The sequence below is a fragment of the Arvicanthis niloticus genome, chromosome 26 (genome assembly GCF_011762505.2).
Source record: "Arvicanthis niloticus isolate mArvNil1 chromosome 26, mArvNil1.pat.X, whole genome shotgun sequence".
Classification (NCBI taxonomy): Eukaryota; Metazoa; Chordata; class Mammalia; order Rodentia; family Muridae; genus Arvicanthis; species Arvicanthis niloticus.
This window is the reverse complement of record NC_133434.1, coordinates 11381710-11403958: the sequence shown is the minus strand read 5'-3', so window position 1 is coordinate 11403958 and position 22249 is coordinate 11381710. Positions and strand designations below refer to the sequence as shown.

Sequence of the window (22249 nt, the reverse complement as noted above, 5' to 3'; positions counted from 1 at the left end):
GACTTTCTAAGGAATGCTTGCCTGGCCTACCCTAAGACCTGGTTTCTCTTAGCACAAAGACAGTTGTGAAAAATTACAGTCAGCATTATAAACGAAGGACATAGTGGTTTGTAACAGCGGATATTCAGACACACTGCAGTTAAAGGTGCTAGAATAAAGATCCTGTGAGTTTGTACCGTAGTGATGGAACCTGTGCTCAGTGTGAGTAAGGCCTGGCAGCACACGACAGTGTAAACGACAAACCAAGTTAGTATGGGGACGATAATGCAAGTGTAATTATGAGGGCTAAGAGAGCCATTGTGACAGCCCGTGTTGGGGAGATGCTGTGGGAAAAGAGAAGTAAGATTTTCTTCTATTAGTGAATGCATCTCCTTCTTTGTGATAAAGAAACCTGGTTTTATTGCTTTTAAATGGCTGCTTGGAATATTAATTTTATGCTGGTTTAAGACTGGAGTTTGTCCTGCCTTAATCTCCTAACACCTGACTCATGTATACTAAATTCTTTATTTTTATTACATTTGCATATTTTCCAGGTATAGTTACATGGACACATCGAAATACAGGTGTGGTTAGAGAGCAACTCTCTGGAATCAACTCTTTCACTATGTGAGGCCAGGGAATTGGACTCAGGTCACCAGGCATGGTGGGCAAGCATCCTCACTCGCTGAGCCATCTCTCTGGCCCTGATGTTAAATTCTACTGCAAAATTTTGGTCACATGTGTTTCAAGGGGTTGATATTGGAGACAGTGTCTGTTAACAGCGTTACATAGATGAGTGTTTCTCTGGCTTTTAAGTAACCATCAGTGATGACTCAGGGAATAACTTAAGTGACACTTACTGTTGTGTAGCTGTTTCTTCTGGGTAAGACATGATCACGGATTGCTCTCTTGAATCAGAGCAGCTGTGGTCATCTGCACGGGAACCAGATGTAGCCTAAACATTACTTTATGGCTAATTGCTGGAGATTGTGGTTCATACCACCAGTGACAGCAGAATTGTAAGTTCAAGGCTAACCTGGTCTGCATAGCCATACCCAGTTGCAAAAGTAATTTTAAAAATTCCCTTATGGAGGAAGGGAGAGGCTCATGAACCTTTACACCCCCACAGCCTTTTCTACTTACGTAAGAAGAAAACAGTTGACTTGTGTAGGACTTTTGGTAGTATAGCTGCCCCCAAGTTGCCCAGAGGGCTGCACCTCCCTTCTTGTCTTCCTGTAAGTAACCCCAGTAAGCTTACTGGTTTGCCAGCCTGGACTTGGTGGAATCTTTCCTGGCGTTGTCCATACCTAGTCTATCTGGGGTGAATAGTCTTCTTAGGAAAAGTCATATATCACTCAGTAAAACCAGTTCTTTGGGAAACTAAGCTGGTGTTTCAAGGAGGCATTAACTTGGATTTTAACCCAGAGCCAGATCTTAGTCACTTTCCCTGTTGCTGTGATAGTCTGGCAAAGCAGATTAAAGGGTGATTTATCCTTCCAGTTTAGGATACAGCCTGTCATGAAATGGTCAACACGGGGAGGAACTGAGGCAGTTGCTCAATTTTATCCGCAGTCAGGAAGCAGAGAGTGATGGACGCTGACGGAAGCTGATGGACGCTGGTGCTCAGCTCGTTCTCCTGCTTCTGTAGTGTAGGATCTCAGCCTCAGTGATGGTGCCTCCCCCTCAGTTAACCTAGTGAGGACCACAGGCATCTCGGAGGCCGGCCTCCCAGGTGATCGTGATGTGTCAAGTTGAGAGCTGAGATGAACGTGGAAGCAGTGAGATCTTCCAGCATTGTGAATATTGGGATTTTGGTGAAGACCTAAAGCCAGTGAAACTTTTAAAGCAGTAGTAACTCCAGATAACCACCAACATGGTGAAATGCCTTCTGGTTACAGATGAGTCCCCAGCCATCTTGATTTAGCTGATGGACACAAACACTGCCATTGAGTTTGAGCAGAGCTAGCTGTTCTTTTTCTTCTTCGTCTTCTTCTTTCTTCTTTCTTCCTTCTTTCCTCCCTCTTCCTCCTCCTCCTCCTCTTCCTCCTCCTCGTTCTTCTTCAAAATTTAGGATCTTTACTGTCTTGGAATGTCCTTAGAAGGCTTTGTCACTGAACAGGTAACAGAGTAGAAACCCCAGAGTCCTTTCTTTAAAATGAAGAGAGAACTATGGAATGCATCATGAATTTGCGTGTCATCCTTGCGCAGGGGCCATGCTAATCTTCTGTATCCTTCCAGTTTTAGTGTACGTGCTGCTGAAGTGAGCACAAGCTAGGTGTTCTTGATTTGGTCAGATCATGTTTTCTTTTGTATCCAGGGACACAAATCTGAAGATTTGTATCTTCAGATGATGATCTGTCTTTTACGTGGACTCGAGATTATTTAGTGTCCCCAAACTGCAGTTATTTCATGCTTTAGACCATGTATCTTGTACATATATTTCTGTAAAAAATAGAAAACTTTCTGATGACTTTTCTACAGTCGGTTACTGATCATTTTACTTAGCAGGGCTTGAATCTGTCTCAAATGCATCTTGTTTCCCAAAGCAAGTGACTGGGGGAGAATTAAAAATCCTTTCTTGGTTAACTCCTGCATTTGAAAGATTTATTGTACCTCCCCCACCCCGCCCCCTCTGGTTTTTTTGAGGCAGAATTTCTGTGTGTAGCCCTTGGTGTTTTTGCATTTGTTTTGTAGACCAGGCTGGCCTTGAACTCAGATCCATCTGTCTCTACTTTCCAAGTGTTGGGATTGAAGGTGTGGGCTGCCACTGCCTAGATTTATTTTAAAAGTAAATTATTTATTTATTTATGATTCAAGATCTTGTTCTGTAATTCTGCTGGTGTGGAATATGCTACATATAGACTAACTGGCTTCAAACTTGGGGTGATCCTCTTGCCTCAGCCTCCCAAGTGCTGGGTTTATAGATGCACCACTACCCCTGGCTGAAATCATCTTTTAGACAGTTAAGACAGGTGCCTGATATTTGTAGGCCTGTCTTCACAGCTTCCAGAAATCAGGCAAGCTTTCCTGTCAGGTAGACCTTGGTTTTGATCTCAGCCGGACTGTTTGTTAGTTGAGTGACTTTGGAAGAAGTTACATAGATCCCAAATTTAATTTTTATTTATTATCCTCAGTATCTTCTATAAAATATCAGCTTCAAGAGACTTTTAGTATATATATACTGAAATATATATATATATATATATATATATATGTGTGTGTGTGTGTGTGTGTGTGTGTGTGTGTATTTAAATTACTAAATTGTAGCTTGTTGAGGTGTTTTTTTTTTTTTAACAAAGACAGGGTTTCTCGGTGTAGCCCTGGCTGTCCTGGAACTCACTCTGTAGACCAGGTTGGCCCTGAACTCAGAAATCCACCTGCCTCTGCCTCCCAAGCACTGGGATTAAAGGCGTGCGCCACCACTGCCCGGCGCTTGTTGAGGTTTTTATTTAAGAGTGATCTATCTGAGGGACACCCCCCCCCCCAATTAGAAATAAATACAGATCAGGAAAATGACTCAGGACAAATTTGGCCGCAAACAGTATTGTAATAGGAGTACTTGGGTGGTTTGGTTTTGGTTTTGGTGACATAATTTTATTTGACTATTCTGGAACTTGCTTTGTAACCCAGGACAGCTGCTTTTGGCCAGCTTCAGATTGATGATCTTATGATCTTGCTTCAGCCTTCAGAGTGCTGGGTCATAGGTGTGTGCCACAGAAGTAGCTTCTTAAGAAGTGTAGCAGTGCTTGAAAGTCACTGCTACAGAGAATTAAGGTCAGGAAAGCATAGTGAATCTGTTACAGGCTGTCATTATAAAGTACAGCGTCTTTTTCAGTGATCCAAGCTCAAAGCCCCAGGTTTCCTTCTTTGCTTCACTTACCTGGTCTGATCTAGCAGTAACCACCATTCCATTGCTTTACATGATGGATTTACCTCATATGAGTTGAGTGCAGCCAGACATTTCATTTGGCAACGTACACTGGCCTCCCTCTTTCTCTGAGTGACCGACTGCACTGTTACTTTCGACCCACCACACAGTACTTCAGATCTCTACTGTTGGTTATCAGTTGTTGCTTTAGTTGGATGTATGACACTTTGATTCCATGCACCAGTCCTTTTCAGAGGAAGAAATGGAAGAGATTGGTGTTTCACTTGTAATTTTTCGGTAAAAATTAAGAGAGGGATTAATGGTCCGTAGAACTAAGAAGAGAATTCAAATAAGTGTGCTGAGCACAGCCCTGTGTTTCTGTCCTCCCCATGGCTGGCCACAGCGTGTCTCAGGTCATAAGAGGGTTGTCTGCTCCTGAGCGCTGATTAGCAGCTAGTTTCACTTTGAAACTTACACAGCAAATATGGAAGAGTGGATTGTTGCTTTAACCCATGGGAGTCTTGAGATTGGTGTCAGAACACAGTGCAGCTGTCTAAGCAGTGGAGAGGATTTCTAACATCCCTGTTACATCACTCCTGCCCTTTCCTCTCCTACTTTCTTCTTGGACATTGTGTAGAACGGCTTTTCCATTCTTTGCTAAGCTGCAGTGGCTTCTTTACTTCATCTTGTGTAGCTTTTCATCCCCCCTGTACATTAAGTCCTTGTGACGAGAACATTTTCTAAAAAGTTTTTTTTTTTTTTTTTTTTTTTTTTTTTTTAAAGAGATTTACAGATTAAGACACTAAAAAGGCTATGGATAGCCCATATATGTTCCTCAACTTTTAACATGTTATATTAGTATGGTACATGTATATTATTAATGAGTCAACACTGACATTATTAACTATGTTCATAGTTTATGTAGATTTCCAAGGATTTTCTTTTCTCTTTATGGTGGTGGTTGTTAGGTTAAGCCATTGAGAGGTAGGTAGATACTGAAAGACGGAGAAGTACGGGGAGATTGACAGCCTTCAGTCACGAGCCCAAGTTCCCCCAGTCAGAATTGCTAACCTGTAATCCCTATGACGAAACATTTCCAACTAGAATGCAGTGTTTCTTTGTTATTTCAAGTCATAATGTTAATTTTCAGAAGTTAAGTTAGCCTCCCTAATTTTTAAACTCATTTTGGTACTGGGGCTTGAACCTTGACCTTGTGATGCTAGGCTTGTTCTCTGTCTCCCAGCTGTGTGCTCTGTAATTTCATTCACACTTTTAAGTTTTGAGAAAGTATCTGCCCAGGTTGGCTTTAACCTCATTCTGCAGCCCATGAAGTCCTTGAGTGTATGTATGATCCTCCTGTTTAATCACTGAGCCACAGGGATCGTAGACCATGCACTGACGTCCAGCTAGGGACATGGCTTCTGCTCTTGATGGGTGCATAGATCATGTATCCACCCGTATAATATCACACAGCATAGATTCTGCGCCTTAAATACTCCCTTTGGATTGTGGACTCTATAGTCTCTACCTGTACTTTCTAGCAGCTAGTAACCTGCTTTCACAGCTCTCCTTCCACACTTCCCAGAGTGTGATGTGAGTGCAGTGGCACAATGCTTACATTTGTGCGTGGCTTCTTTGACATACTAGAATATTATGGAAGAATACATTTAAGAATCACTTATGATTCATGAATTAATTGTTCGTTGTTTTAAAATTGTTGAGTGCCCTGCCTTTGTGTGGATGAGTCACGGTTTGTTTTTCTATTCTCCTGTTAGTATTTGTGAATAAATTTTCCCTAAATGTGCATGGGCAGTTATTTGTTATTTTTATTTTCTAAGTTTATTACCATGTGAAAGCACACGTGTAGATATACACATGTACCGTGTTGTACACATGTAAGTCAGAGAACAGTCTCTGTGGATTTGGTGGGTCCCTTCCTTCCACGATCTGAGGTTTGGGAATTCAGTTCCAGTTGCCAGGTTTGGGGCCATCCCCTTTAATCACTGAACTGCACATTCTCAAATCACTTAGTAGATATCTACATTGTAGAATTCAGGTGTGCCTTATGGGCCCCTCTCACTCTGTGAGCCTGGCTGGCTGGAATGCGGTGTGTAGAGCACATGGGGTTTAAGCTCAGACATCTTCTGACCTCCACCGTATGAGGGCCCAGCCCCAGTTTTTATGTCTTTATGAATACTCGACACACTCATTTTCATGGTCCTCCCTCTCCATTTGCCTTTTCTACAGTGGAGCATGTTCGTTTATTACCTTTTTTTATTATGTGTGTATGCATGTGAGTGTGTGCATCCCATAGCATACAGAGGTCAGAAGACAGCTTGTGGGAGGTGGTTGTTTCCTTCTACCATGTGCACCCAGAGGATCATTCTCAGGAGCTTTTATCCACTGAGCCATCTCACTGGCCTCAGCACCTTATTATATGTTTACTGGTTATTTGGATTTTCAAGAGAAAACTATGTACTTCCTTTGGACTGAATTATGTACTTCTTTCTGGACACTGGGTTTTGAAAGAAAGCGTGGTTCCCATTAATAAAGTCAGTAAGAGAAACTGTTGGGGGAAAAGTTACGGCCAGGAAGCTGAGGTACACTCTGTGAGAGAGCTGAGATTGTTGACATGTTTGGCTTCTTACAGCAAAGGGGGCGATGGAGATTGTGATTAAAAAGAGATGCTACGTGATTGACAGGTGACTAACGTTGTTTCCAGTGACCTCAGATGAAAGATGCTAAGATAGGAAGTCTACTAGCTTGACTAATAGACATGTACTAGCTGACATGTGCTGTTGAATTGCTTCAGCACTGTAGACCTATGCGGACAGACAGAGGGAGCTTCATGGCTTCAGGATAGCTGAGCTTCGTGGGAAAGCGCTCAGCCTGGAGGGCGAGCAGGCCAGGCAGAGGAAGCTTAATGGTCTCCGCACCTAGCAGCAGTCCTCTAGTTTGACTGGTTTCTTGTAGATTGAGGAGAGCTTCTTTAATAACTTAACTTGTTCAGTATATAGAAATTTTGACCTTAATACATCTGTGCTTTAATATTTAAGGGTATTAAAAATCATTAGTCCTGTTTTGAAAAGCTACAAAATATGTATACACAAATAAAGACTATATAACATGCATTTATAAACTCTATTTGCCTAGGTGTAGGTTTTTGTAACCTGATTTTTAGTTCATTTCAGTTGTTCCAGGGTTCTTTATAAATTTTGAGCTATAATTTATGTAGGCAAAGCGTTTCTGGGATTGATCTAAGAGATATATGATTGTCTGTTTTATAATAGACAGGATGGCTTTCTTTCAGCACTAGTATGTCGATCCTAGAAGTTACCTGCACGCAAACCTGGCAGTTGCGTTGGTGCCTCAGACCGGCGAAGTAGCGGCTAGCAATGCTCGGTGTGCGTTTGCTAGAGAAGTGTTGGACACAGATTACTGATTTAACAAAGTCAGATTGCTTCTAGGGATTAGAAGGGCTGAGTGTGCCTCTTACTCCCCTCATTCCACTGCAAGTGGCAAGGATGAGTTAACAGTGCACCAGACATCGGAGTGCCTGGGGCATAGTAGGAGACCTGGGAAGATTTACAGTAATCAAACACAAACAGACAGAATAGCATGAAGACATTTCAGTCCTCCCAGCCCAGCTTGCAGACTTAATTAGGCTTATTGGGGCAGAAAATATTTTTCTTCCCTCCCCAGTTTTTATGTGTTTTCCTCCACTCCTACCTCCTTCATGCTCAGATTCTCTGATTCTCTTTGTGGGATCATATTGCTAACAAAGGGAGTCCTTTTCTTGTTGCTTGTGTTTTAACTCTAACCTGGTTTCTTTGGCTTATTAGGAAACAGAACAGAAATGACAATGAAATAAGACATCCGAAGACTCCATTTGTGTACTGTTTTCAGAAATTATCCATTTAAAAATCTGCACTGAGGAATCTTTTGTGGCTCCATACTTAGATCTTGTATATATCTTTGTGATTTAATGGGAGCTCTTGGCTCGCTGTCTTAAAAACTGTCAGCCGAGCTAACTTGCTCTGCCTGTCATCTATATGCATTGTATGCTATAAATCCGGGGAGTGTGCACGGATGCTGTTCCCTGCCTTTCCATTAGCTGTGTGGTGTTGAGCTTCAGTTGATGATGGCAAATGATTTGGGGTAGGAGAAGAGGTGGGGTTTCTTCCTGTCTTCCCTCTTGTGGTCAGTAAAATCATTGACAAATGCCTCTCCAAGGCTGTGGAATGTGTGGATAAAGGAAAAGCCTAGGATTGCTAGGGGAGTGGCCTTAGGAGAGGATCTCACTCTCCTTGCTCCATGGAAACAAGAAACAAGCCTTTTGAGCTTCTGCTTGCCTGCTGATTTGCCGGGTTATCCAGGTAATCTATGGCAGTCTTTGTTTTCTCTGTAGTGTAAAGAATAAGGCAAAATGGTAGAAACATAGCTTCAGTAAAGGGGATATACCTATAACAAGAGTGAAATGGGCAAGGGAAAGGATTTGTACAGCATTGTTATTTTATTATTTCTTATAATAGCATTTTATTTTTTTCTTCTTGCTTTAAAAAGCATATCTTGATTTAAAGAAAGGAAATTCCTTGTTTTGAAAACCCATGCCTTAGTGGATTAGCTTGAGAACAAAGGTTTTAACACCCGGCACGCAGGAATATCTTTATTCAGAGGACTGGAAGCAGTCACCCTTCTGTTACCTTTGTAGAACTGAGCTGGGTAATGGCTGTTGAATCTGGGCTGATGAATTATTATTCTGTGAATTGTGATTTAATCATCTTGAATTTTTCTGATGGTTGTCTCCCTTTGATACCCAAGGGACTATGAATGGGGCATGGGGGCAGGGATTTATATTCCAATGGGGGAAGGGACTGTTTACAGAGTATTCTGTGTGACTGTTTTTTTCAGTTTATTTTTTTTTCTCATAAATTGAAATATACGGTTATTTGGAAAAGGTGATACTCATAGCTCCAGGAGCTCTTGCATCAGTTTGAATTATTTTATCCTTTGTTCAGTTAGTGGTATTTTTGCTTGTGTCAGCTAAAATGTTGATTCTAACTGTAAAGCCGCTGCTGAGCTGCAGTGGTGGCATTAGGGTGGTATTCTCCTTCCCTCCAGTGACGTCTGAGTTCGAGAAATACAGTGGTGGAAATGGTTTTCTTTTATTAGGGTCTTACTAGTTTTTGAACCCAGGGCCTCTTGCATGCTAGACAAGCATTTAACCAATGAGCTATGTCCCCAGCTTAGGTCTTTCCTTCTTCTGAAGGTGTTAGTCATGTTACAAGTTATTTTCCTGTAGACAGACAGACCTAGGGCTATAATTGATAACACTGAAATGTTTAGTAGTGTAGATTTCTTTATAGACAGACTAGACTCACACTTTGGAGCGTACGGTAAAGCTTTCAATTCATTTGCTTATCTTTTTCACAGTGACATGTGTTCCCTCGTGATTTGTCACATTTGGAGAAGTATTAGCAAATTAACAGGCTGATGAGCATTTACACTATACATTGAACTTTAAATGTATACAGGGTTTATCATTGAATAGAAGAATAAAGAAACCCATGCATATGGTGTACCTTTTTTTGGTGCACGTATATAATGAGTAGTATTTATATACTGACATGTAGGTTTTTTTTTTTTTTTTTTTTTTTTTGTTAAATACTAGGTTTTTCATTTACTGCTAAAATTACCTTCATGTCTTTTAAACCATACTTTATGTATAGCAATAGTTTATCTCTCATCTCTTTTTATAGATGAGAACTTTTGTATTTAGACAAATAAGTTAGTAACCACAAGATAATGAAGTAAAGGCTAGTCAGACTCTAAAACATCTTTTCACTGTTTGCATCTGAGCAGATTAAAATATTTTCTGGAAATTATTGATATCACAAAAAAGGAGCTGTAGTCTGTCAAAACCTGAGCATTCGAGCCGCTGCTTAATGGCATAGGTAAGGACTGGACGTGGGCTTCCTTCTCTGCTCTGACCTTTCCACACTCCTTGTATGGCATATGAAGTCAGCCCCTGGAGGGTTTCCATTACTGTTACAGTTAGCTTCCTTACTGATTCCTCAGAGCCATGACTTACGGTGTGAAGGGACATCTTCATTCATTCAGTAAGACCATTCTTATGTACTAGTTGTCTTTTCCCTTCATTCCTTGCAGATTGCAAGGGCCTCTATGTTGTCTGGCTACACACTATGTGCTGTCTCAATTAACTTTCTGAGCGGGTGAAGGAAGAACAAACTACACTGCCTAGGGAGAATAAATGACTAACTCAGCCCCAGATGACAAAAGGTTCTCTTGGGTCTGACATTCATCTCACTATACAGTCATCCTTCAAGGAATTTATATGTTTAAAAACCTTAAAAGAAGAAAGTTACAGGACAAGTTTAGTCACGTAGTCTTAAACTGCTGGATTTTCCCATCCAAAAATACGAATAGTCAAAAATTTGTAGCAGGGAGAAAAATGATCAGACCACTGAGTCTTTTACATTTCATAAGTTATAACAATGTTTATGGGCAAGAGGTTGTATAATTGCTTATTTTTGTGTCTATATAGTGTATATATCTGTATGTCTGTATGTGGGAGTACACAGGCTTGTACCTGTGTTAAAGGATACTTAGGTCTCTCCCACTGTTCAGCTCTCCACTAGTTCATCTGTGTGTCTGCTCGGTGTGCAAGTTTGTGGGTGCGTGTGGAGGCCAGAGCTTGTATTAGGGGTCTTGTTGAGCTGCTTTTCACTGATTGTATTGAGGTGAGTGAACCCAGAGCTCCTGTATTCAGCTGGTCTAACCTCTGGGTGAGCACGATTACAGGTGGGATACTGTGCCCACCCAACACTACATGGATGCTGGAGATGTAATCGTGTCCTCATACTTCCATGGCTGGATCTGCACTTGCTGAGCCCTTTCCCAGCCCTACTTTTCCCCCTGTCTTTTGAGACAGGGTCTTTTTGTGACCCTGGGACTAAGTTTAGAGTGGCTGCTAAACTAGCTTAGCCTTATTCTGCCCGTGCTCTAACATGAGGATCAGAGCAGAGCTTTACTGAGTCTGACTTTTAAAATTAAGTGAATTTTAATAATTAATTAGTTTAATTATTTTCTGTGGGTGCTGGGGATCTGAGCTTGATCCTTTCTGCCTGTATGCCTGTACTGCATTGACTGAGCCGTTCATTTTTCCAGCCAAGAAGTGTTTATTTTTTATTTTGTAAAGATGTATTTATTTTAACTTTATGGTTATTGGTATTTTGCATGCCTGCAGGCATGTGCATGTGCCTGTGCATGTGTGTACCATGTGCATGCAATTCTCAAGGTCTCTGGACCTGGGGTTACAGATGGTTGTGAGCCACCAAGTGGGTCCTGGGAACCGAGCCTGGATACTCTCCAAGATCAATAAGTGTTCCTAATTGCTGAGCCATCTCTCCAGCCTCCGTGTAGCCTTTATTTTTAAGAAAGTATCTCATGTTGTGCATCCGACCTTCAACTTGGGAATACTTTTTTTCCTTAACTTCCTAAATGCTGGGATTTTAGGATTCTATCATTGCACCTGGATTTATGGGTAAACATTTAGTTTCATTTTTAGAGTCTAAAAGCTTTTTTGAAGTATAATTAATGTGTAATAAGCTTTAAATGTTTGTGTGTAGGTGTGCGTGTGCACACTTGTGCGTGTGCATGCCTGTGTGTGCAAATGTTTGCATGCTTAAGTATATGGCTCTGGATGCAGAGATAACTTTGTGTGCCTTTCCTTGGAAGCCTTCCACCTTGTGTTTTAAGATAGGGCCTCTTACTAGGCAGGACCTGAGGCCTGCCAATTAGGCCAGGCTGGCTGGTTAGCAAGCCCTACAGGTCTACCTTTCTTTTTCTTCCCAGTACTGGAATTCCAAGCACAGTCTACTCTGCCTGGCTTTTTATATAGATTTGGGGACCAAACGTAGGTCCACATACTTACCTGACTGTACTCTCTCTCCAGCCCTAAGCTGTATATATTTAAGTTGGCCATTTTGATAGGCTTTGATACCTGTATGTAACTGGAAAATAAATACAGCTTATGGGATAGCTCTGGCTGGTAATCCTAACACTCAGGAGGCTGAGGAAGGAAGATCATGAGGTAAAGACCAGCCTGGGCTATATAGTAAATTTGAGGCCAGCCTGGGGTATGCATCTCAAAAACCTGAATATAAACAGTAGTTTTCTTGTGCTTTCCTTGCATTCCTTCCCTCCATGCCCTTCACCTGTGTGTTTCATGCCACAGTGGGTTAGTTTGCATGCGTTTCATGTAAATGGTCTCCTAGATAGGGTTTGTAATTATTCTGGGTTTTGTCTATGTTGTGCTTCAATAGTTCATTTCTTTTCTTGCTGAATAAATGGATATATACTACAGTTTTCTCATTCAGCTGTTGGTGGACATAGTATTTGCAAGTCTTAGACTACCAAGTTTACTGTGGACATTCTTGCTTGCCTTTGTATGGACATTGGTTTTCATTGCTCTGGGATGGACTACTTGGCTGGTGTGGCTAGTGTATATTTTAGCCCTTTGAGAAAATGTTTCTGATCCTTGGAATGGTCAGTCCTTTGTTCCAGCCGCTGTAGTGGGGTCTGCAGTGGCATGCTATAGTATTTTGTATTCACCAGTGTCTATAATATTGGATGTCCTTTAATGTACTTTTTGTGATTGTCTCTTCAAATCCTGTTTTTAAGCGTCTTCTTATCATTGAGTTCATTACAGATTCTAATGAAAGCCACGATTAGATATGATTTGGAATGTTTTCTCCCAACCTGTTTTATATGCCTTTATTATTAAGGTGACTCACATTTGTGGGAGCACAAGATCCAAACTCTGGATCCCAGATTATCATTCTTTCATAGATCATGTATTTTTATTTTACTTATTTTTAGAGTCTAAAAGCGTTGTTGAAGTGTAATTAATGTGCAATAAGCTTTAAATGTTTGTGTGTAGGTGTGTGTGTGTAGGTGTGTGTGTCGGGGTGTTGGGTGATTTCTTTTCCTTCCTGTTTTTTGGGGACAGGATCTTTCTGTGAACCTTTGGGCTCTGCGTTTTGACTTGGTTAGCTGTGGGCTGCTGAGCTCCCAGACGGCATATCTCCACCTTTCCGTTCTGGAGTTCCAGATGCGTGCCACTCCGCTTGTCTTTTACATGAGTCTTTGGAATCTGAACTGAAATCCTCACGCCTGCACAGCAAGCACTGCATCCACTGAAGCCTTAGCCCCAGTTTTAGGATCTCTTGTGTTATGCAATAGTTGTCATATAGGTCTGAATTCAAATATATTTTAAGAACATTAGTAAATAGAATTTGAGCATCAGAGAAAAGGCAAGGTTTTTCTGGGGTAGCAGACATTAAGAAAAGATCTCTGAAGTTATGTTGGTGACGAGAGGGCTCACATAGAGTAGTATATAAGATACCACTTTCTAGGGAAAGTTCCTAGGCGTGGTCCTGAAGGTCACTAGGACAAATCAACTTAACTGAAGTTGGAGGAAAGAAGTGCCTCATTTACTCTCTTATGTCATGTTTGGTGTTTGGATGCTCATCTGCCTCCCCACCCCCATGAAATGGAAAATGATTGAAGGAATTTTAATGGGAGCGACCATTTGTGGTTTGAAAGTCTATAGCTGCTCAACGGGAAAGGATGTTGTGCACAAGACTGGAAAACCTATGTCATTGCAGACACCAGGCCTGGCACAGTGGGTTACTCTAGGCTAGCAATGGAGAAGGCCAGAAGAAGATGAATTGGAGGTTAGTGATAAAGCATTTGAATGCAATGAGAGATACAAACACCACAGAAACAGAGACATTGTGTTAATACTGTGCACTTCTGACTCTGTAAGTACTGCTATACAGTAGACGCCCAGAAATGGCTACCTGGTAAGTGGATATAGTTGAGGGCAGAGAGAGAGATGGATGGCATTAATGGCTTCCAAATTTCTAATTTAAAACCAAAGACATTATGTGTATGTGTTTGCCTACATGTATATGTGCCTGCATTGCCCGTGGAAGCCAGAAAATCCACATATCCCCTGGAATAACAGATAATTGTAATGTGGATGCATGCTGAGAATTAAATCTGGGTTCTTTGCCAGAGCAGCCAGAGCTCTTAACCAATGAACTGTCTCTTTAGCCCAATTCTAGATTCTTACTAGACCATCTGGGTGGATGTTGTCCATTTGTTAAGGCAGAAAAGCAATTTTGTGGGGGTCAAGGTAAATAATTTTAGGTCTGTTGAACTTGATGCCAATGGTAAATCTAAATGAGTGCCTAGAACATGATTGTTTGGAACTGAAGATAGACAGGTTGACCATGGCTGTTCTTATAGTATACAGACATTTATTGATGTTGTCCTGTCTAGCACTTTGCTAGGGTATAGCGCTGACCTAGAACCCTGTTGCCTTAGAACTTACTTCGAGTGTGTGGACGACATAGGAAGAGTCTCCTTTAAAAAAAAACCACACATTTATTTATTTATTTATTGGATTCTCTCTCTCTCTCTCTCTCTCTCTCTCTCTCTCTCTCTCTCTCTCTCTGTGTGTGTGTGTGTGTGTGTGTGTGTGTGTATGAGGGGTAGGGGCAAGTATGCCACAGAGTGCATATGGAGGTCCCAGGACAGCTTATGGAAGTCAGTTCTTTGCTTCTACAGTGTATGTTTTGAGATTGAACTCAGGTTTCATGCTTGGTGCTAGGCTCTTTTACCTGAGTCATCTCTTCACATTCTTCTTAAAAAGGGAAATCCATGTGTTTAGTGCCTACTGTGTGCCAAAGTGTGAACACAGAGTTAAGAGTAGTTTTTGTTGAGGCAGTACTTGTGTCCAAGATGTTTCACTGGATCTGTGTTGTTCGATCCAGTGCTCACTTTCCCTCCTTCCTTCATCTTGTGGAGGGCTTGTGAGTGTTTGTTTGTTTGTTTGTTTGTTTGTTTATTTATTTATTTATTTATTTATGAGACAGGGTTTCTCTGTGTAGCCCTGGCTGTCCTGGAACTCACTCTGTAGACCAGGCTGGCCTCGAACTCAGAAATCCGCCTGCCTCTGCCTCCCGAGGGCTGGGATTAAAGGCGTGCACCACTACCGCCCGGCCTTATTTATTTATTTATTTTTTTAAGATTTCTTTTGTCACCTGGAAATAGTGACAAACACCTGTGATTTCAGCACTGAAGGCTGAGGCAGGAGAAGTACAAGCTACAGGGTTTCTCTGTAACCTCTGCTGCCCTAGAACTCACTCTGCAGACCAAGCTGGCCTCAAACTTACAGAGATCCATCTGCCTCCTGAATGTGGGTACTGAATGCATGAGCCACCACTGCCAGTCAAAACACTCTTAAATTATTGTAGGTTGGCAGCTAGCAGCACTGACATCATGTTCATGGTTCGTATCTGTTTCTTGGGCACACTATTTTGTACTTTTTGGAATTTTTCTCTAGTGTGTTATTTTTTTAAATACACATTTTATTTATTTCGTGTTGAAGGAGAGGTTGTAACATGCACCACATGCGTGGAGGTCAGAGGGCAATTAGTTCACCTAATTATTTGAGTCCTGGGGATTAAACTTGGGTTGTCAGTTTTGTTAGGAAGTACCCTTTCCTGCTGAATTATCTTGCTAGCTGTTTAATGTATTTTTGACTTTAAAAAAATTCCTGTTAAGAGGATAGAATTATGGCTTAGTGGAGAAGGAAGATGGCTTACCAGTTCCTCTCGCAGAGAACCTGGCTTTGCTTCCTAGCATCCCTGTGGTGGTTTCTAACCATGCGGAACTCCAACTTCAGGGGATCTGATACTTTCTTTTGACCTCTAAGGGTATCAGGGACACATGTATGCATGTGTGCATGCATATGCAGTCAATCACACGCACACAAATACATTTTAAATGTTTAAAACAATTCCTGTTAAGCAGTGGTTAAAAATGAGTCTAGGGCTGGAGACTTGGCTCAGGAGTTAAGAACACTTGATGCTCTTGGGACCCAGGTTCGAGTCCCAGAACCTACATCATGGTTGCTCTCTAACTCCAGTTCTGGGGATCTGATCCCCCTTTCTGGCCTTTGTGGTCACCTGGCACACATGCAGTACATAGATATAATACAGACAGAACACCTGTACATACAAAATAAAATAAAATAAAATATTTAAAAACAGAGTCTAGAGCTAGCCATAAATCCTGAAGTTACATGTCAGTTTCTGTCTGACTTAGACAAGCCCCCTAATCTTTCTATGCAGTACTTTTTCAGCCACAGAATATGTATAATAATGGTGTTTGCTGCAGATCCAATGAGGTAATGGGGATAATGCAGCTACAGTGGTTATTAGCATGTGCTAAGCAGTGTTGGCTGCTATTCTTAGCATTTTCATTTTTCTGTCATTGTTCAAGTAACAGCATACTTGAGGTCATTGGCTCTGTGTTATGATCAGTGACAGTTGCTTTGTCTTTCACAGCGTCTCCATTTTTACCTCCATCAACATCCTAAATCAGTGTCTGTGAGTTCTGAATCTCCACGGTAGAGTCTCTTCCGTGTCCCTTCTGAGTGCCTGGGTATTGCCTACTAAGTCTAGGGAGAGTAGGATCTGCATTTCAGGTCTATGATCCTTCTGCTTAGGCGATTTGACTTGGAGCCCACCACGTCCTCTGTGGGGTAGATGCCAAACCTAACAGACATGGCAAATACATTTCCTAGTTAGTGACTGGAGGTTATCATCACGTCCTTTCTTGAAAGATGAGTTTGCTTCTCAGTGCTGAGGAACATTACTGTGGTAGGATTGCATTTTGCTTTCCTCCATCTTTGTCTGGAGTTGAGTGCATGCTATAAAGAAGTGGTTGCTGGGCAGGTGGCAACATGATCCCTTTACATGTACTGCTGGCAAATTGCCCACAAGGCAAATAGATATAAAGTGAATTCTCCACCGAATTTTTAGGATTGGAAGAAGCAGATTCTGTTTGTAACCATTTTATATTGGCTTATCTTTTCTTTGAAACTATGTAGAATTACACAAAAACCTTTTAAGCACCCACATGGAGAGGAGGGAAGGAGAGAGAGAAATTCAGTATATGGTATTTTTCTTGAAAGAATTAAGATATGTCTGTTCTGATGGTTGCTCCATTAGAATTCTGCTTTCAGCACTGATGGAAAAGTAAATCTTGTAATTGTAAGTCTGGCCAGTCACAATCCTCTGATCTTCCAGGGTGGAGTTGTAGCCCTTCCTCCCTCGCTCCCTCCCTCCGTCCCCAGGACTGAATAGCTTTATCTAGCAGGGTCTTCTGGCTTTGGCAGAGGCGCAGTACAAAGGCCACATTGACCATAGCTACTGGGGAAACCCTTTTTCCTTCTCTGGCCTGTAAATGCTGTTCTGTCTCTGTGAAAAGCCCTGACATCAGCTCTTGGAAAAATCCAAATACTGTGTTGGAAGAGGGCAGAGCACTGGCCTGGGCAGTGACCGATGGCTGTGCTGCAGCTCTGACTTCCAGATTTCTCTCAGTTGTGTTGCACTTGAAAAAAATCTCCCTTTTCAAAAAGAGTTAGAGCTTTAAGTGTAGCAGCTCCCACAGTGTTAGTTTCTTTTTCTTGTTCTTGAATAAAATTCTACCATTAGTGTAGAGGAGGCTGAGCCTCGTAAGGCAGAAGGATCACGTGCATTTGTGACTATCCTGGGCTATGTCATGTTTTAGGCCAGCCTGGGCTGCAGAGAAAGACCTTATCTCAAAGAACCTAAAGAGGTAATGGAGAATTCTTGTTTGAGGGGCTAAGCATTGACGTTGTACACGTTGTGTGTTTTCTTTCTACCTAAGTGCTTCTTAAGTATTTGCTATTTGGGGTGAGATACACTGTTACTGTAAGCACAAATTAAACTTGGTTACATTTCTTAGTACTCAAATTTGTGGAATGTTGTTTTTTAATAGTTTAAAGACCAGAGAAACAGATGCCCTTTATTGTATTTAATTAAAATAACATTTATTCTTGTTTGGTTTTTATTAGTTGAAAATTCTGTACATGTATATAATGTATTTTCTGCATATCCACCCCTACTTCCCTGTTTAATTTTTTAAAAAGTGATTTATTTTTATTTTACGTGCATTGGTGTTTTGCTTGCATGTATGTCTGCGTAAGGATGTTAATTTACTTGGAACTGGATTTCAGACAATGGTGAGCCACCATGTGGGTGCTGGAAATTGAACCAAGGTCCTCTGGAAGAGCAGCCTGTGCTCTTAACTACTGAGACATTTCTCTAGCCCCTCCTGTTTAATTTTGAGGACAGAGTCTTGCTATATATAGCCAGGGCTTATACTGAACTTTTGACAATCTTGTATCCTCAGCCTCTTGATTGCTGGGATTTTAGGTGTCTGTCACCATGCCTGATTAGAGTGTTCTTTTAAACATAAATCAGATTGTGATGAAAACTTTCTGGTGGTCCTAGGTTATGAATAGATTGCTCACATCATTGGTTTCTGTCTATGACTGATGACATCTCAGTACTACTTTCTGGCCATTCTCACACTCAGGCCACAGTGGACATGGTAGTTTTTAAATACACTAAGTTCTTATTCTTGCAGACCTTTGTCTTAGTTATTTTCATTACCCACAACTACTTCTGTGCCCCTAGATCACCTCATGGCTTCCACTCTCACCTTACAGTGTCTTAAGTCATGTGCCTTCAGGTCTTTGAAGGTCCATTCAGTCACAGTCACATACCAGTGGGTGAGGAAGAGCTGTGTCAGGAAGCGATGTGCCACACATCCTCTCAAGAGGAAGGACGTTTCTTTCATGTGCACCTCCTGTGGACTTTATTTTGTTTCTCTGTTCATTACTTGTGTCTCTGCAGTCAGCTTACTCACCAGAGAATGGCACTGCCATTAGGCCAAAAGGTCATTGCTACAGCTGGATCTGCTGCCCTTTGTCACTGGCCTTTGAGGACACCGGTAAACCACTGGATAAACTTCACATTTTTTCTAAGGAAGACTAAGATTTTCAGGGTCAAGAATAACTTATATCTTTTGTTCTCAAAGAAAATGTATTGAATGAATAAATTCATATAGAAAAGATATGTCAAATTGTTAAGTGTGTTCTCATAACTGTGCTGGCTAGTTAGGCTATAAAATCAAATACATGGAATAATCTTTCAAATAATTTAAAATATGGGAAGAGATGAGTTAACAGAATAGAAAATTATTTTAAGTTAGTTAATTGGTTTAAATAATGTATTCCAATAGAAGGAAGAGACAGTTGGAAACAACTGAGAAACCCAATAGGATGATGATCAGGCTTAAATCTGCCTACATCAGCAATCTCCAAAAAACCAAACCAAACCAAACAAAGCAAAACCAGTTACAGGAATGTGGTAGTGTGTACCTGTAAGAACACTGTGGAGGCTGAGGTAGGTGGGTCATGAATTTCAGATCAATGTGGGCTACTGTAAGATCCCATCTTACAGTTAAAAAAAAAAGTTGGCTTAAGACTAGCTCAGTGGTACAGTGCCTGCTCAACATGTGTGAGACCCAGTGTTCAGTCTCTAAAGTCATAAAACAGTTAAGGCAGAAGTCACAGATTACATGAGAGAGCAAAGCCCAGCTGTGTGCTGCCTTTAAGGAATACATCTTAAAGGAGATATGATTTGAAGTAAAAGGACAAAAGAGGCACAGCATGCTATGTAATAAAAATAAAACTGAATGACTTAATCATTATAAAGTAGATTTATGAACATAGAATATTACTAACGATAAAGCGGCCCCTCTCCCTGTGTGTTGGGGTTTATTCCTGTGACACAAGTGTGCTGTGTATATGAAAGCTAATGGTCAACCCTGTGTGTCCTTCCTACTTTGTCGTTTGAGACAGGGTCTCCTGTTGGCCTGGAGCTAGCCAAGTAGTCTAGACTTACTTACTGCTGAGTCCCAGGAAACCGCCTTTTTCCCACCTCCCCACTGTTGGGATTACAAATGTGCCACCACCTTGACTTTCTCACCCAGGTCCTCATGCTTTTGTCGAAGCAGTTTACCTCCCTACTGCCTTCCCTGTTCCTAATCTTTTTTAAAAAATGAGGTAGGGTCTTTTGTAGCCACGGCTGGCCTTGAACTCATTCTGTAGCCTTGAATTCCTGATCCTTCTGCTTTTGCCTTCTGAATGCTGAGATTACTGATGGGAGCTACTATGCTGGGTTTAAGAAAACCATTTCATAATGATAAAAGAATCAATTTAAAAAGAAGCCCAGCAAAGTATTACATGAAATCTCAGTTAATTGGAAGGCTGAGGCCATCTCAAAATTTAAAGATTAAGCCAGATACACTTTTAATCTCAGCACTTGGGAGGCAGAGGCAGGCAGATCTCTGAATTTGAGGCCAGCCTGGTCTAGAGAAAAAAAAAGAAACAAACAAACAAACAAAACCAAGAAAGCAAATAAAAAATAAAATTTAAAAATTAAATCACGAAAAACAAAGAATATAATTGCCTGCTTAGCTGGTAAAGGTTTGTTAAATTTTCAGGGCCTTATTAAAAACAAAAGCAAAACTCCCCCCACCCCCCATTTCTAACCGTTTATGCATCAATAAAAGAACTTCAAAATGCACGAAAACTAAATAGTATAAATTTAAGGACAAACAGATCCACAATCATTGTCATGACAACGTCAGCTAAGAGCTTAGTACATCTTCTCAGTCTTGTACGTGTATGTGGAGCATGAGGATAGGCCGCATTGCAGTGTAGAAGCACAGTAAAGTCAGTGGCTGATGCAGGCTATACGGAGTATGCTGTCTGATCACTGTGAAGTAAGCTAGAAATGAATAAAAGAAAGATCTCAAATCTCCAAACGATTGGAGATTAAGCAGCACAATTCTCAAATAAGGCACAGGTCAAAGAACAAATGGAGACAGAAATGAGAAGGTTTTTGTTTTTTTTTTTTTGTTTTTTTTTTTTGTTTTTTTTTGTTTTTGTTTTTTGTTTTTTTTTTTTTTGGTTGAAGGAAAAAGAAAACACTACACTTCGGAATCTGGAGGGGTAACACTGAAGCATTACATAGAACTTTATGGACATTAAAGATGTATTAGAAAAGAAGAAATTTCTGAAACCAGTAGCATCAACGTCCATACTAAGAAACTAGGAAAAAACTAGACAAAGAAGAATAAACCAAATCCAAACTAAGCGTAAAGGAAAAATAATAAAGATTGAAGCAGGAATTCATGAAGGAGAAAGTATTAACCCGTAAGTTGGTTCTTTTGAGAAGATTACTAAAATGCTAAACCATTAGTTAGTTAGCTAGACTAGCTGCTAGGTGAATCAGTAGAGATAAGCATTACCAATAACAGGAAAGAGAAGTGACATCACAACAAGTTGTACAGCTATGAAAAGGACAGGAAGAATATCAGGAATAGCTTGATGAAATGTGGTTTGGGATTTTGTAAATCCTAATTATGGAATGTGAAAGCGTTTAACAATTATACTACATAAACCAGCAGGAAACATCTATGTTTCATCTGTATTTTTAATTCCCTGGTTTACAAGGTTGGTGTAGAAAAATGTTCTTGTATTCTCCAGTGTGTTAAGGAGCCTAGAGTACCAGAAACAAAGAAGTACTCAAAATACAGAAGGGAGGGGCGTGTCCCAGTAACATAAGTGCCAACCTGAAAGGGCTCTCAGTGGCTCAAGCTAGAGTAACTTGAACATGGAAATAAACATTGCAGTATTGGATTTAATCTCAGAGTATAAAGTGAACATACAGAGTCCACATTTGGTAGATGGAGAACACAGAAACACAGCTCTTCCAGAAAATTCCAGAGCATGGAGATCCCTTTTTGTTTGGGAAATAGAGCTTAATACCTTCAACTCCTGATGGGGGTTAGAATAAAAAACAAGGCTTTATGATTTTCAGACATTATTATTGTGGAGTGTGTGTGTGCGAGTTTGTGTGTGTAAAAGAGAGAAAGAGAGAGACAGAGAGAGACGGAGACACAGAGAGACACAGAGATAATGAATATGAGAATGAGTCACTGGGTCCGGTGTGGAAGTCAGAGGACTAGTTTGCAGAATTGGCTCTCCTTCCACCTTAATGTGAATTCTTGGAATCAAACTCAAGCTGTCAGACTTTGCTGCAAGTTCCTTTACCTTCTGAGCCACCTTACCGACTCAGGTTGGAGTTTTTAATGATTTTTGTTTTATTTTATTTTAAGCACTGGATATTCTGGGATTTTCTCTGTAGAGCAGGCTGGCCTCAACTCACAGATAACTGCCTGCCTCTGCCTCCCAAGAGCTGGATTTAAAGACATGTGACACTACTACTAGGTTAGGATTTGTGTTTTTAATCGTAAATTATGGCAGGCTAAAGCACTAGCCTTACAGGGAGAAGCCTTGAAGCCTTAATATAATGACCAAAGCTAGCACAACTATTTTATTTTATTTAGATTTATTTTATATATATG

The 22249-nt window shown here is 40.8% G+C and overlaps 1 protein-coding gene and 1 non-coding gene across 3 annotated transcripts in view; one reads left to right on the top strand and one right to left on the bottom strand.

Annotated features, from left to right (window-relative positions):
* The window catches only part of Arhgef12 (Rho guanine nucleotide exchange factor 12), a 128824-nt gene that overhangs the window by 23794 nt on the left and 82781 nt on the right, over positions 1 to 22249 (top strand). The gene's annotated exons all lie outside the window — the stretch shown is intronic.
* LOC143439473 (U6 spliceosomal RNA) lies at positions 2143 to 2247 on the bottom strand. Its single transcript, XR_013107696.1, has one exon. It is a non-coding gene; the product is annotated as a U6 spliceosomal RNA (small nuclear RNA).